Raw genomic sequence first — 13282 nt, forward strand, 5'->3', positions numbered from 1 at the left:
GTTATGCATAATGAGATATACATAAACATGTCCTTATTTGTGTCCTATTTTCAAACATCAGGCAGGGTGGCCAGTTAACTCAGTTGGTTGGAGCACAGCCTTAGAACACCAAGATTGTGGGTTCAGATCCTCATACAGGCCAGCTGCCAAAAAAATCCCAAACCAAACCAAAAAAGAAAAAACCACCAGGCTGCTTCATACCTCTTTACCTTTAGATATTGTTCATAATAAACCAGTCCAAAAGTTGATAGTTTAAACAACAATCATTTATTTTGCTCTTGAATCTGAAATTCAGTCAGAGCCTGGTGGAAATGGCTTATCTCTGCTCCACACAATGTCACCTGGAGCAGTCTGATTGAAGGCTAGAAGACCTGCTTTCGAGATGGCTGGCAAGTTGGTGTGAGCTGTCAGGTAGGAATTCAATAGGAGTTGTGGGAAGGGATCAAAATTCCATACTAGGATTTTTAGTGGGCTGCTTGGCTTCCTCGCAGCATGGTGGTTGGGTACAAAAGCAAGCATCCCAAGATGCTCTGAGTGATCTGCTAAAAATAAACTAAAAAGGAGAAAAATGGGCACGATCTATCTATCCTTTAAGGAAAATTTCAAATTTGCTCACTCAACAATCCTACTCAGAACCCAATGTTTGATTCCTTGAACTTGTTAAGACAAGTGAACAGATATGATGGGGGGGAGGGAGAGGGGAAGAGGAATGGGTAAAGGGTCATGAAAGTCAACTACAATGTATACTAAGAAGTTAAAGTAAAATAATAATAATAAAAGAACCCAATGTTTGAAACTTAATATTTACACAAGTACAGTAAGTTGGGAGTCAAAGATTTGGGTTCTAAGGCCTGCAATTTCTAACTAGCAATGCACTCCTGAGCAAGAGGTACTAGTGTCTCTGAGCTGGAGTTCTTCACTCGTAGATAGGAGGAAGTGGCCTCTTTCCTAAGGTTCCATTAAAGCAATGGTTTTCAAATTTGAGGGTGCATCAGAATCCCCTGGAGGGCTCCACCCAGAGTTTCTGATGCAGTGTCTGGGACAGAACTTGAGAATGCATTTCTTTCTTTCTTTTTTTAAAAATTACCATATAAAGATGACTGGTAAGGGGATCTTAACCCTTGTCTCGGTGTTGTCGGCACCACACACTATGAAGTGAGCTAATAGGCCATCCCTATATGGGATCCGAACCCATGGCCTTGGTGTTATCAGCACCACACTCTCCCGAGTGAGCCACGGGCCAGCCTGAGAATGCATTTCTAACAAGTTCCCAGGTGTCTGCTGCTGCTGCTGGTCCAACAACCACACTTCAAGAACCCAACTGCTTTAACATCATCTTACACTGGAATGGCAGAGAAGGGCCGAGTGGAGGAAAGACCACTGGACTGAATAAAAGATTAGATTAGATGTAGGTCTCTCACTCAGAGGTGATGAACAGCAGTGACAGACCATTCCACAGACACCATTTCATCTCCATTTGACATCAAACAAAACATATGAAGTTTTCCTCTGTTCTCTCTGCACTAATCCAAGACGTGTTTAGCTCTGCTGTGCCTAAAGCAACAACAAACAGAAATGCAGTCACTGAAACTGCACGACAGTACTTGGATATAATGTAGTGTTCAAAATGCATACCATTTTATATAGTTTTGACTTTAAACTATGTACATGGCTTACACATTCAAAATTTAAATTAAATCAAGAGAAAAAGCAAACCCTAAAATTGAATCTAAATAGAAACTGAACCTGGCTATATAACAAATTGATAAACCATACAGAGAAAATAATTACTTCATATAACTTCTGAACACAGAACCCTGACTATAAATCCTTAACAGATATATTGTAAGGAAAAAAAGAACTTCAGGGAAAACTTAAACGTCACTCCATGTCTGTTATAACATTATGTAACTGTTAAATTATTTTATGTTCATTAAAAGATCAGGCAAGGAAGCAAATGTATTGTTTTATTAGGAAACAACATCTTCGGTCTAGGAGAAAAGACAAAGAAATATAAGATACACAGATAGAAGAAATTAAAGGAAAACTCTGAGTCTTGAAAAAATATGCTCTGTTTACTAAAAGGACATAGAGAAGCAATAACATCTTGGTAGCAATAAGCACACTTAGTATCCAGATATTGGTTTCTAAATACATTTTCTCACTCACTGCAGCCAGCTCCAAAGCTTGACTCATTCAAAGAGCAGCCACACCATGCAACTGCCCACACCTTCTGCTGTTCCTGCTTGCTCAGACTGAGGAATGACTAGTAGCTTGATAACTGCATCTCAATTTCACGTAAGGATCAGGTCAAGTCTGTGATTTTTCCCAAGAATAAGCATTTGTACCTTTTTGCTGCTGGGACAAAACTGAGTGGAAGTCAGAAACCATGCAGAATTCTGCGCTCAAGAGAACCCTTTCCAACAGCCCCTCCTACTGGAGTTGCAACAGCTGCAAAATCTCTCTCACTCACCTACTCCCTTCTGCCACTAGGTCCCAGCCAGGCCAATGCCTTCAACTTCACAAGAGCCGAGGCCCTTGACATGGAGGGTAGGCAAGGGCATGTTTTCCGGGCTGCCAGCTGCACACAGTCCTCTATCTATAATCAACACTTACTCTTGGTCCTGACTGTGCCCCAAGCTACAGCAGAGGTCACTGCATGAAGACAGCACACAGGAAACATTACTGAGAGGCCAATATGGTAAAGGGCTGATTGGGTTTCTATTTTTTCAAAGACTTGCCACCATCTAGTTTTCAATTTTATCTGGATATGTGGGGTTTGCATTAATTATTTAAGGAGGCCTGAAAATACTTATATCATGCATTTGTCCAACACTGTCTGATTTTTTCAGGTAAAGAAATGCCTTTTGTATACAACTCAACAAAAGTGGAATACGAAAGCACTGATTACACACATAGGTATGTCTTTTATACCTCTGCCCATAGAGACATGACTGAAAGGAAATACTCCAAAGAACCAATAATGGCCACGGTAAAGTGGTGGGAGTAGAATGATTTCACTTTTTCTTTATGGTTTCCGGTATTTTAGACTTTATTTTTTGCAGTGATCATGTACTGTACGTTTATCACCAGAGCCAGGCTTAAGTGAAGAGGACCTCTACAGAAAAGACGAACCCCATTTAGATTCCATTTGAGATGTGAAAGGAGGCATACTCTGGCTGGCCACAACACCTTTGTCAGGTGAGGAAGCACAAGCTGAAGGGCACCGCAAGGAAAGAAAGTGAACTCTTGGTTCAAAAAATTCCAAAAATTACATTTAAAATGGTACCAACAAGTCTGCTCCAGCAACAGCGTTTCCTGACACAGCCCTGGCAAGATGCACGGTAGACTGATTTTGGAAGGAATGTGCCACTCCTCATTCCATTCACAGAGAGAGCACTTCATGCATAGCTAGACTACTGTATTTAAATTACAATAAGCTAGAATTTGCTGCTCATTCCCCACTCTTTAAAATAATCTTTAAACAATTTTAACTGGAAAGCATCCAATATCCCACTGAGCTGTACATGAATATAGGATCACTATAACACAACAGAGTCCATGTCACAATACAATACGAGAATCTTTTGGGCATTCAACCAAGCAATGATATTTTTTCATTTTAAAGTCTCCTGTATCCTCTTTGAAAGAGAAAAGAGAGTGGTCACCTCATAAAATGTCACATCTGCAAATACTTGTATAAAGCTCTATCATTTGTCCTGCAGTCCAGAGACAACAATGCTTTCTCATTCTTACTGACAAAATATACATACTAGAGATGACTGTGTTGTTAGAGACCAAGTACAGAGAGCAGGGCAGAGGAGGAACTCTCACTAGATTATTAGCTGGCACAAATGAAATTGGTTTAGCCGTTATCTCCCTTGATGGACCATTGATTTGCAGAAATTATGCTTGACTTAAGGATATCACAAATTCCCAAGGCTGCTGGTTCACTTTCTAGCATCTGTAAAGTATGATGTTGAATCCTACTCATAATTAGGCAAGTCAGAAGCAATCAGCAGATCCTAAAGTAAAATTTTGGATAAAAATACAATAAATTAAAATAAAAAGGACTTAGTTCATTATAATCTATGGCTAGTTTTTAAAATTTAAATATGGACCCATGCACATATGTACGTACACGCACATGAGCATACATGCAATTACTTTTTGTTTGGGTTAAATTCTCCTCTCTCCCATCTAAAGCTGCACAGTAAATCCTCATGTGACCATTTCAGGAACTTTTTTGCTGCTAAATTTGGCCAACAACCTGCTCAGCATTCTAGCAAATGTTTCTGATTTCCAACCTCTGGGAACTCGGCTGAATCTGTTTTCTTCCCCCATGTTAAAAAGAAAAGAAATGGCACAAATGGGCATAAAAACTTTCCCCACCCCCCTCCCCTCAGTGTCTCTATTCGTGTGACCTCCATGATCCCTTCTCAAATCTTTTCCATTAGAGAAGATGTTTAAAATTATGGCCCACTATGTGGCCAAGGATGACATCAAGAAAATGCTAATGATTCTTTGTTACTTGGGAGCCATCTGCAACGATTTAAGCCAACTAGTCTGCTGGACCTCTGAACATACGATGTCACAGGATGGCAACTTGTTCAAGTGAACAGATTCTCCAGAGTAATGACTCTCACATTGTATTGGGGGGGGGCGCGCAGTTGGGGAAGAAGATCCCTGTCTTTTACTTAACAATTTCTTTAAAGACATGTGCGATCCAACCTTACCTCAGTGACATCCTTAACTTTGATAGCTGCCAGCTGACCCGTTTTAACATGTCTACCCTGAAAAACAGAGGGGAAAAAAGATCAATCAGCACCAATGTGTTGCACAATCATTACAACAGAATGGTTGAAGGTTCCAACGAATCATGTCTCTTTTATACTTTTCTCTTACTAACCAAAAGTGATCCTGACATAGTCCTGTGCTTTCCAATAGAATAATATGGTTTGTAATACCAATAAACCCCACTTAATAAACAAAGCAATTAGAACAAATACGTTTTGATAAAGCAACAATTCCTTCTTTCTTTCACAGGTTTAATTTACATGACATTACCTCCAAGCAACATAAGGTCTCCTTCTACACATCAGGTTGACCACCCTTTCCTTCTTAACACTCCACATGCAAAAACTAAACAACAAGAAAACACTCTAGATATGCACAGATAACAGTAATTTTTGCCTGGTGTGCTCCCAATACCTATTACTGGATTTCACAAGAGTTACACATTAAAAGTCTTATTTGAGCTTTCTTGCAGTCCCAGTGGAGGGAGATTGGAGAATCATCCAGAATAAAGGGAGTACAGAAAGAGATTTGGGGGAAAGAGTAGATAGCTCTATTACAGCTATATTCTAATTCCTGACATAGGACCTAAAAATTTGCAGCCCATTCATATCACTAGGCATTTCAAAAAAATTTGCTATCATTCTCCTCTCACCCAGATGAGGAGTATTAGCTTTAATGACTGTCAATCTTGTTTCCCTTTAATCACTCTTTGCAATACCTTGCTGGTCATTTCTCTGGCCAGTAACAAAGAGCCACCCAGACATCCTGAGCTTGATCTACTTACAGACTTTGTGGGAAACGGTTCTTCTGCAACAAATTTAAAACAGGAAGAACATCCCCATATTTTCCAAGAGCCTGTCCCTCTGTGGTGTTATGATGAAAAGAGCAATAAACATCAGAATGTCAAACTTTAGGATACCTCTCCACTTACTCTGAAGAGGCTGCTCAGAAACTCAAGTTACAACTTGGACAAAAGCACCTCCAGAACTAAGTGGGAAAAAAAAAACCAAAAAAACTACACTGCCACAAGAACAGCTTTAACTTTTTTTTATTGAAACATGGTTGAACTTCAGGAAATAGGACTGGACACAGACTTCATGAATACGACCCCAAAGGCACGGGTAACCAAAGGAAAAATAAACAAATGGGATTATATCAAACTAAAAAGCTTCTGCACAGCAAAAGAAACAACTAACAGAGTTAAAAGACAACCAACAGAGTGGGAGAAAATATCTGCAAAATATACATCTGACAAAGGATTAATATCCAGAACATACAAGGAATTCAAACAACTTTACAAGAAAAAAACAAGCAACTCAATTAAAAAATGGGCAAAAGAGCTAAGTAGGCATTTCTCTAAGGAAAATATACAAATGGCCAACAGACATATGAAAAAATGCTCAACATCACTCAGCATCTGGGAAATGCAATTCAAAACTACACTGAGATACCATCTCACCCAAGTTAGGATGGCTAAATTCCAAAAGACTCTGAACGATAAATGCTGGCGAGGTTGCAGAGAAAAAGGAACTCTCATATATTGTTGGTGGGACTGCAAAATGGTGCAGCCTCTATGGAAAATGGTATGGAGGTTCCTCAAACAATTGAAGATAGATAAAACAATTGAAGATAGATCTACCATATGACCCAGCTATCCCACTGTTGGGAATATACCCAGAGGAATGGAAATCATCAAGTCAAAGGTATACCTGGTTCCCCAATGTTCATTGCAGCACTCTTTACAATAGCCAAGAGTTGGAACCAGCCCAAATGTCCATCATCGGATGAGTGGATACGGAAAATGTGGTATATCTACACAATGAAATACCATTCACCTATGAAAACGAATGAAATACTGTCATTTGCAACAACATGGATGGACCTTGAGAGAATTATATTAAGTGAAATGAGTCAGGCACAGAAAGAGAAATACCACATGTTCTCACTTATTGGTGGAAGCTAAAAATAAATAAATTCACACACAGACACACACACACACACAAAACGTGGGGGGGAGAAGATATAACAACTACAATTCCTTGAAGATGATACGACAAGCAAACAGAAAGGACATTGTTGGGTGGGAGGGAGGAGGGAGGGAGGTTTCGGTAATGGGCCACAATAATCAACCACACTGTATATTGACAAAATAAAAATTTTAAAAAAAGAAAGAAACGTGGTTGATTGTACGTATCTGTGAGTTACAGCATTGAATATCCACAGCAGTGTGCAATGTGATGCTCATGTCGATATCATTAGTACATTCGACATTACACGGTGCAATCACTTTTTGTGGCCCTTTACCGCTTTCTCACTACCCCCTTAGCCCTCCCCCTTTGCCACCTCTGGGGGCCTCAGTCTGTTCTCTCCTTTTGAAAGTTGAATGAATTATTTTGGCTTGCATCTTTCTTCCCATTTCTATTTATTTATTAGCTCCCACTTATGAGTGAGGACATGTAGTATTCCTCCTCCTGTGCCTGGCTTATTTCACTCAGTGTACATTTCTCTAAGTTCATCTATGTGGCTGCAAATGGCAGAATTTCATTCTTTTATGGCAGCATAGTATTCCATTGAGAACACCTTTAACTTAGACACAAAGTTCATCAAAGGCAAATGCTTCACTTTAAAACTCTAGTTGCTATTGACTAACATTTTGTTCCCACAGGACCTACAATTCGGAAGGTAAAAAATTGGTTCTTTGGATTCAATTTGGTCTTTTTTTATCTAACTGTTATAACCCTCAGTTCTGACCTTTAAAAGTGTTTAATATTATCCTAACAAATAATATTTGACCTCTGCATCTCCACTGCCTTATATTTTTTAAGCAAAAGAACATCCTATTAATGTTCATACATAGATGTCTCAGTATAACTGGGAACCAGCTTAAGAACCAAAACAGTACAAAAACACGAAAATATTTAAAAGACTTAATTTAAATGTAGCCTACATCTCAGAAAAACAAAGAAAATAAAAGGTAATTAAAGAAAAGGCAAGATAATTTTCGCTTATATTACAGTTCCCTTTCACAAGCAACCCCCCCCTCTGCTTGGCTGGGAAATTTGGAACAGCAAATGCAGAGGAAATGCCAAGGACATGGTGTCATGCAAGACTCCTCAAAGAACAAGAGAATAGGTAAGAGCCGGTTCTAGGGAAAATGTGCCCAAGGACAGCAAAGGAAGCAAACTTTGTGCACACAGAGAAAAGCCTAAACTAATTTAATGAGCCTTTACAGTCTATTAAAAACTAAAATAAGAACCCAGAAATATAACGACAATCCTTGTTTATACTGTAAAATTCTTTTTAACTCCCAGAGGGCATGCCGCCTGAGTTGGGAGTGTGATTATTGCTAATGCCTGTATTCCTGACTCCCGCCGAACTTCTCAAGTGTTTTCTTTCCTTTCTTCAGACTACATGCTTCCTCCTACAAGCAACCCTATAGGATCAGTCAGGGTTAAGGTTATCAAAGGTGAGTGGCTGGAAAACCTAAAACCTGGGAGAATTTCAGTATACCGTATTGCCCTTGGTCACGGACCTGACCTGAGCCACATATAAGTGCAGAGTAAGATGTCACTGACAATTTTCAATGTGGACTTAAATGCCTCTGGAGCATCCCTTTTCAAATAAAGGATGTAAAATAGCTATTGTAACCACAACTTCTGACACACAGATACCTCTGATTTACCATCTTCCAAGAATGGAGGGTTCCATGACTACATTCATTACTATAAGACAGACTATTTTAAAAATACTGCTTTACCATAGAATTTGTATTCAATGATTTCTCACTACTACTGTATGTCGGATTAACTGAAAGAAATTTTGGACTGGGTTTGAATCTTCATTTTTACCATTTTTAAGCTACAGATTATTTTTTGGTAGATCCAATCAATTTGCTATATTACTTGCTGGGAAGGTGTTCTCAAATTTTGTAGAAAGAGAGACAGAGACAGAAGCACAGATGTGTATAGTGTTTTTTTTTTTTTTTTTTGAAACCTGTAACAAGTCTTCCAGGGTTACCAACAGAGGATGATCCAAAAGAATAAAGTTAACATGTCATTATTCCAAAAAGCACTGGTCAACTGTCATTATTTCAATGAGTTTCTAATGGAACTGTAACTGCATAAAACAAAGTTCCAAGGCTTTTATGCCCTGAGCTTTCCACATGAAAGATGTTTCCCTCCTGCTAATCCCTAACCTCAATGCTACACATAGATACTTCGGAAGAGATCTCAAGAGTTGAATGAGACCTTAGAAGTCCAACAAACCCAGTACCGCTGTGCTCTGCATGAAGTAAAATGGAAGAATCAGTAACCATGGCATTGAGGACCTTACCCAAACACAACCCCCAGGTGAATTCTTAGCTGAAAGCTTTTCATAGCTGAGTGGGTTATTTTTTTCTAAGTGATGGAGGACATTCTGGTAATAAAACGCACCGGTGGTAAAGATGAAACAGATTCCAATCCTGCCCTTCAAAGCTACTTCAAGAGCATTTTTCAACCACCACAGATCAGGTACTGGTATTCCCAGCTGCAAAACAGGAACAGGTTAGATTAGATGGCACCTACTGTGCTTCCAGACACCCTCCTAGCTTAATAAGGTTTCCATCAATATTCATACTGAAATCTTGTAGGAGGGTTTGAGAAGCAACACTTGGACCCCATGAGTTCATTAAGATCAAGGTGCCTTTGTGACTTCCTGAAACACAGCTAACTCAGAAATAGAAAGAGGCGTATTCGTTATTCTGCTTATACCATAGGCTGAAAGAGAATATAACTTTCTACTCAAAACTATTTACTTTATTGAGCTTACGTTAACCTCATCAACACAATGTAACTGCCTCTTCTCACCCACTCCCACCAAAAACAAAACAAAACCTATAAGACAAACAAAGTCCAACAGCTGGCAAATCCCCACCCACAAAGTGTACCTAGCACTGAAGCTGAGATGGCACATTACTAAATCCACTTTACAGTGAAGCAACGTGAAAAGTAATACTACTTGGAATCACTGTGTCTACCTCAGTCAACAAGCTAAGGAAAAGGGCCAAGAACAGTTATTTCATGCATGTGCTCATGGTTGAAAGCTCCAGTGTTCATAATGGCAAAAATTTTTGCTTTCAATAAAAAGGCTGACTTGTATTTTAATACCTCTTTCCCATCATAGAAAAGGGATGTAAAGTAAGAGTATGCTGCAAACAAATCCTTCTCAAAAATCAGTGACAAAGCTCAGAGATTTACTATCTGATTTAAGGTATAAAAGTCAGTTTTAAGCCCTTTCATATTCTTCACGTGATTTTTAAAGGCCCCCTCAAAAATGCAAATTGATTTATAAGAGAGACTATATTAGAAATAAACACTTTATCTGAAACTGTTTAGAAGGAAAAATGGAAGGGTGATGCAAAGAAAATGTGTCTGGAAAATGCATAAGCTGAATGGTGGTCCTGGAGCAACAGGCAGCTAATGTACAACTTGCAAAGACTGGCCAAGAAAAAAGAAAACTAACTCAGAGAACACGTCACACGAGAATTCACACTATGAATAAATTTTCCTTACCTGCACAAAAGTGTGGTAAAGTTACTACGGTCAGATATGCACTTACTGAAGTCACTTAATGAAAGAAAAGACAGGCAGGAAACACAAGTACCTGTTTGTACAAACTGCCCTCTGCAGCAGCACAAAGCGCATAAGACAAGTGCATTCAACAGGGCGGGGCCGACCTACATTAGCTACCGATGCCAAGGACAGTACGGACAGCTCTTTAGTGGAGAAATGTAAGAGGCACATGAGAAGCAGCTGGGATTAACACAAAAAAGGGGGAAAAAAAGCAGGGGGTGGAGAGGGTAGGGCACACACAAAGAGAACAAAAACTTCTAATCAGACACAGAAATGAAACTCAAAGTATCATTTTCTGGAATTTCTGTTCCTTCAAAAGTTGTCTCATTCCACACACCAATTTCAGTAAAGATTTCTTCCAGAAGAATTTCTTTTGGGGTCAGGGATAACCGGAGACATGGCCTCGGGGTGGGAAATAACAAGTATGAAAGGAGCAAGAACATGGGCCAGGCTTTCCCTTTGCTGTGTTTAAGCAGTTACTTATTCCCCAGCACTGCTCACGTGAATTCAGAGTCTGCATAACAGACAAAGGGCCTTTACTAGGAAGACCAAAAGAAAACTAAAGAATTTAAGCCCAGAACACGAGAATTTTTCACTCTGCTTTAAAAAACAAAAAGCATGAAAACCAATTAAATTTTTTAAAAAAACACTTGACAAACCTTGTTATTCTCTTAGTGATTAGTGGTTCCCAAATCTAGCAAATAAGGTGATATCCTCACTGACTTTTCTTAGCTAATACAATGTAAAGACAGCAGCTGCCCACATCCATAACTGTTTCGTTACCTCAATAGGCTAACCTGGATAGTAAACATTTGCCTTAAATTCTTTCTGGAGCAAGATATAAATAAAAACAAATACATTTAACCACACCACGTCAGTTCACAATCGTGACACGGCATTCAACTCACTGGGTTTTGTGGACATTATTAATACTCTGGATCTTTTCCCCCTTCTCCTCACACCTCCTCCCTTCCATCTACATACCTTTCCCTCATAAACTCATAAAGCTAAAAAGCCTTTCCCTTTCCAACATGCAGCTGTTGAGGACTGAAAAGTTCTCGGTGCTTTTAGCACCAGCCAATACGAGTATGCCACCATTAATTCTCCCACAGCAATTTTAATGCGGCTCTCTTTTAATTCACTCTGCTGAATGAAAACTTATGTCAACAATACTTTCCCCCAACCCAAAGCCTCCACCATGCTTTGAATAAAACAACATCATAACACATACCTTGAAAGCAATTTCCCACAGAATCAGAAAGCAACCAGCTCCTGATCAGTAACATGAATCTGGTCAGTAACATGAAGACATGAAAACGCACTTACTGTTGGGAGGTGCCCTGCAGATGCTCTCCTGCCTTGTAAGCATTTCACACTCACAAATGCAGAAGACGCAGACAGTGTAGCATATTCATTAACACTGAAAAACAAAAGCAATGCCATTATTTGATTGAGACTTTCCAATTAATAGAAAGAAAGCCAAGTGCCACGCTAGCCTGGTCAATCATCCCCTCCTTTTCATTTCAGCAGAAATAGCCACTAGTAATTAAGACTCTGAGGGCTGGCTGTCTATCCTTCTGGACAGGGAGCACGACAGGGCCTGTGCTTTCAAGGCTCCTTCAAAGCCCACAGACACAGCCCCAAGCAGCAGGAGTGAACTTGCTCACCTGGAAGATCCATTCACACCAAGATGGTTTAACTTTTAAAGCCACAAAAACGAGATGTAATTTTCTAAATCCAGAGCAACCACCCAAATCCCTGAGTGTGCTGGAAATTTCTGTAAAGAATGTTGGTTGAAATACATAGACTATCTCCTAGACTGGAGCTTGCAAGTGTTTTCGTTGGGTTAAGCAAAACTCAGAGAATACTTCTGGACAAAAGTGTCTGGAAGGATAATTCACAAAAATGCTAGAAGTGGCTCACACACTTGTGGAAATCCATATCACTCTGTTTCATAAATCAGAGCTAGACGGGACCTTAGGATACCACTGACTTGATTCTCAGACTCCAGGACCTCAACAAGAAAGATCAACCCTATTGTGCTAAGTCATCCAGGGAATGCATTTCCATAGCCTTCTTCAAGCAGCACAGTGAGAATATTTATATCCAAAATGCCAAAATGCCAAAGGCACATTTCAAAAACTTTTTTTTTGAACAAAGATTTTCTTTGAAAAAGCATGTTACGAGGGAAGAAACGAAGGGCAGGAGTGGGCACGGTGAGCTGCGGAAAGTGAATTATCCATTATTATCAAAGACAAATTTAGGAAGGCATTTAAACTTAGCAAGGAAGTCAAATCACGGCTCTGCCACTGCCTAGATCTAAACTATTTCAGATAAACTGCACAAACAACTCTACGCCTCAAATGCATCATCTAAAAAATGGAGATAAAAACTTAATGCCTGCCCCAATGGCATTATGAAAGATTAAATGAGAGTGTGGTTGTTACAAGCATGTTCTGAACTCCTGGAGTGCATCAAACATGCAATAAATGCCGGCTATTGTTATTCTCATTTGTTCTGTAATAAGCACAGAACTGGCATTGTCCTGCAGTCTGCTTCTGATTGGGGAATGCCATGACTCTAAGGCTGCCAGTACTCCCTGCAGGCAGAGCCTGGCACCAGCAGAAACACGAACAGGTATCCTGAGCCTGACACGGTTCCACCACTGGATATGGGACAGTGGTCAGCAGTGAGAACGATGACGAATGTGGACAAGGCTGTAAACTCTCCGTGCAGTTTTATGGAACAAACTCAAATTCCAACTCAGCACCTTCAAGCTACGTGACCACAGACAGGTGACTTAACCTTGCTAAGCCTCCACTTTTCTCCTCAGCTAAGTGGGAATCGGGTATTTTCTGAAATGAATCCTTGCA

Source organism: Cynocephalus volans, chromosome 14, assembly GCF_027409185.1.
Source record: "Cynocephalus volans isolate mCynVol1 chromosome 14, mCynVol1.pri, whole genome shotgun sequence".
Taxonomy (NCBI): Eukaryota; Metazoa; Chordata; class Mammalia; order Dermoptera; family Cynocephalidae; genus Cynocephalus; species Cynocephalus volans.